At 35.6% G+C, this 3,394-nt stretch overlaps 1 protein-coding gene across 2 annotated transcripts in view; it reads right to left on the bottom strand.

Moving 5' to 3' along the window:
- LOC122086265 (pirin-like protein) overlaps positions 1-2,419 on the bottom strand; it is a 4,390-nt gene extending 1,971 nt beyond the window's left edge. Inside the window, exons 1-5 of one of the 2 annotated variants that reach the window (XR_006142376.1) lie at positions 2,181-2,419; positions 1,948-2,067; positions 1,670-1,805; positions 592-659; positions 434-496 (exon numbers count right to left, since the gene is read on the bottom strand). The gene's annotated coding sequence lies outside the window, so the exon portion shown is untranslated. The remainder of the gene's footprint in view (positions 1-433; positions 497-591; positions 660-1,669; positions 1,806-1,947; positions 2,068-2,180) is intronic. The other variant, XR_006142375.1, reaches the window with a different exon arrangement.
- Between the last annotated feature and the right edge of the window lie 975 nt (positions 2,420-3,394).

The raw sequence follows: 3,394 nt of genomic DNA, 5'->3' as shown, positions 1-3,394 counted from the left end.
TGGGGGGTGGGGTGGTGGGAGGGGAGAAGGGTCTATGGTGAATCTTGAGCAATAATAACTGATTAATGAAAAAAGTAATCATTGTGCCCAATAGCAAAGTGTGTCCCTGAAAATAGTGTTGTAGAAGAGCCATATCATCATTATACCAAAACTCATTATATTACACAGGATCAAATATCAGCCTACACTGCTAAAATATCCATCAGAAGGACACACTTGATATCATTGATGTCTGAGAGATTACATACCCATGGCTGAACTTACCAAAATTACCTTGTCAATCGAATAGAACAGAGAAAGTATAGCAATGGCCACGAGACATATCAAGGGGAAAAAGGAAGTCTAACAAATCTCAACAATACTGAATGAGACCCAATACATCAAATTGCAATTCTGGAGAGGGTGCGATTTAGTAATTGACCAGAATCAATACCTGTACATCACCAGGTCTGATTGTGCCCTTGTTTCCTGCAAAATCTTGATGAGTGAAAGCTCCCTGCAATCCATAAACAACCACAGATTCAGTTTCTCCTAATCCAAACTCCACAGAAACTCATTTTAATAAATGAATGGGGACCTAAGGGAACTTACCTCAAACATGTGTGTTACATTCTCAAAACCTCTATGAGGATGATCAGGCAATCCAGTAGGAGCGGAAACTGCAAAAACCAATACCTTAATAAGATTTTGTAATTTCTGACTGAAAATTGATATATTACAGAAACCATAAAAGAAGAAAAACCTTCAAGAAACTCATCGAACAAAAGGAATGGATCCAAACGACTAACATTTAAGGAAGGGCAGTAGGATCTGAGAAGGCTGACTTGTCAGAAGTGATTTGGATCCTAGTTTAAAGATTTCCTTTCATGGAACTCTTTCCTTAACACAGCTGAGATGATCAGAAGTGATATTTAAAAATTGATTTTTCGTGTTCAACTGTCCATGGACTTCAACTTTAAGATTCCAACATACCTCATTTCCACCGTTTGTCTTGTATATTTTTATTCTTAGTTCTTAAGTTTATTTACTTTATAGTAACTGCAGAATCTAACGAAAGGAATCGAAATGCAAGTATTGGAATCAGAATGCATTTAGAAAATTCAAATCTGTACGGAGGTATAAACATAACAATTATATTTTCGTTTTTGATAATTAAAAATTAATTCATGAAAGGAGAATCGCAATACGCAAGAGTACATAGTTACAAAATACTACCAAACGGGAAGATTCCAACTTTCATTTCTAATTTTGCATAACCAAATAGGAGGAAACAACATATTCTTTGCCTCTTCCAAATCCCACAGCTTTAGTGCACCACAGTTTTTTTCCACATTAGAAGAGTTAATTTAGATTGATTTTCAAGTAGTATTCAAAATAAGAACCATAACAAAAGCAATCATTTTCCCTACATTGAATCAAATCCCCAGACAGTTAGAACCCATCAGACAAAACGTAAATGTGTAAAGAACATTTTGAATTACAGGACATCAAAATTCCAAAATAAATTAAAAAAAAAGAAATAATAACCTTGAAGGTAAAAGAAAGGAAAAATAAAAAAACCCGTATAAAGCACAGAACAAAAAAAGGATGATGATTGGGAGATGGTTGTTAAATAAATTCTGTCATATTTTATTTCAAAAGGAACCAATGAAAACAAAATGAACCGAACCTTTTTTTTTGGTGACAAAACTACAAAAAGAGATCTTTCTCCAATGAAAAGAAGTGCCATTTGTAATGACTCATGGTGCCGCTATCTCTCCAATCAAAATCGGTGGGAATGATGGAAGCATATCATCAAAACCAATCTAATTCAGACAAAAAAAATATTAATTGCAGCACCAACCAAACTATTTTCCGGATATAAATCTTCTTATAGGAGTTGTCCAGGAAAAAGTCTAAGAAAAAAAAGGAATATTTGGGATAAAAGTAAAGAGATGGGATGATTACCTGGGAGAACTCAGCGGCAGGGAGACATTGATGGATCTGCTATTCCAATGCCAAGAAGATGTCTAGATTGTGCTGAACATGGGGGGAAGACGCCGTCCTCTGATGCAGATGATGATGAAACTACAGAAAAGTGAGAAATAGCAAGAGAGAGAGAGAGAATAAGGACATAAAATAGAGAAATAGCATTCAATAAAGAATAATGTCAGAGAGGAGTTCCTCCAAATCCCTCATACCTCTTTTGAAACCCTTAGCGGCCTCGTCGTTCCTCTGCAAATCGACACTGTTCGACCACTGATGTATATGGCCAAACTCAGACTTTCCTGCACTCACCACCAAGTTCTGCACTCCATATTCGGTCCCCGGTCTAGATTGTGCTGGGGCTTGTCGTTGACAACGTGCCCGGGAAGACGCCGTCCTCTGCTGCAGATGATGATGAAACTACAAATAGCACGAGAGAGAGAGAGAGGCAGAGTATAGAGAGCGAAAATGAATAATGAAATTCAAATTATGGGTAACGACCTTTTTACACTATGGAATATCCATAGGGGAAATAAAAATGACTTCATTTTCTCATGAATTCTAAAGTTTCACCATAAGTTCAAACTCTTTACGTGGAAAATTCTTAATAGAGGGATTACTGCTTCATTAAGTCCGTTTTTGCATATTGATGAGACTTGCACACTGCCATGTTCATTTGTGTATTTAAGAAATCTAGTTATCTGAATATTTCTTTTTTTGCCTAACCATGCTATATGTAGAACTTATTTATAAAGAAAACTTCTAATTTCCAGTTTATAGCATATAGAGGCATATATACTTTCTCATTTTTGCAAACAAGCAAACATTCTGTGACAACCTAAGTAGGAAGGGGAGAGAACTAACAAAAAAAATAAAAAAATTAAAAATATCAAGAAACGATTTCAATTAAAAATATTCTGTTATTTGAGAATATTTTAATCTATGGTGCTGAAAAGGTAGGGAGTGAAATTGGAGGTTGGCCCCAAACGGCAAAGATTAAAGAGAGAGCATTCGAGCAAGGGTGGTGGTGATCCTTTTCTATCGGAGATGTTGCCCAAGATGGTTCCAATCGAGGTCATGGAGAACATGTGGAGAGAGAGAGAGAGCACAATTCTGCAAAGATTGGAGAGAGTGAGAGAACAACATGAGTTGACCAAGTATAAAATCAATAAAAAAATTCACACTCGAACATAACATGCCATAAAAATAATCAACCTTGGTGTTGGATATGTTGTAGTTATGGTTTATGTTAATTACATTATGTTTAGAATTAAAAAAAAATTATAAAATCAATAAAATACAACCAAGTTACTTCATCCATCATTTTGAGGAGCATATCGGTGAAGCAACTTTTCCTATAAATAATTTAAGAATCTAATAATGAGAGAGAGAGAGAGAGAGAGAGAGAGAGAGAGATCCAAACCCGGTT

This window comes from Macadamia integrifolia, chromosome 8 (assembly GCF_013358625.1).
Source record: "Macadamia integrifolia cultivar HAES 741 chromosome 8, SCU_Mint_v3, whole genome shotgun sequence".
NCBI classification, from domain to species: Eukaryota; Viridiplantae; Streptophyta; class Magnoliopsida; order Proteales; family Proteaceae; genus Macadamia; species Macadamia integrifolia.
Note: the sequence above shows the minus strand (reverse complement) of the source record. Positions and strands in the feature narration are given on the sequence as shown.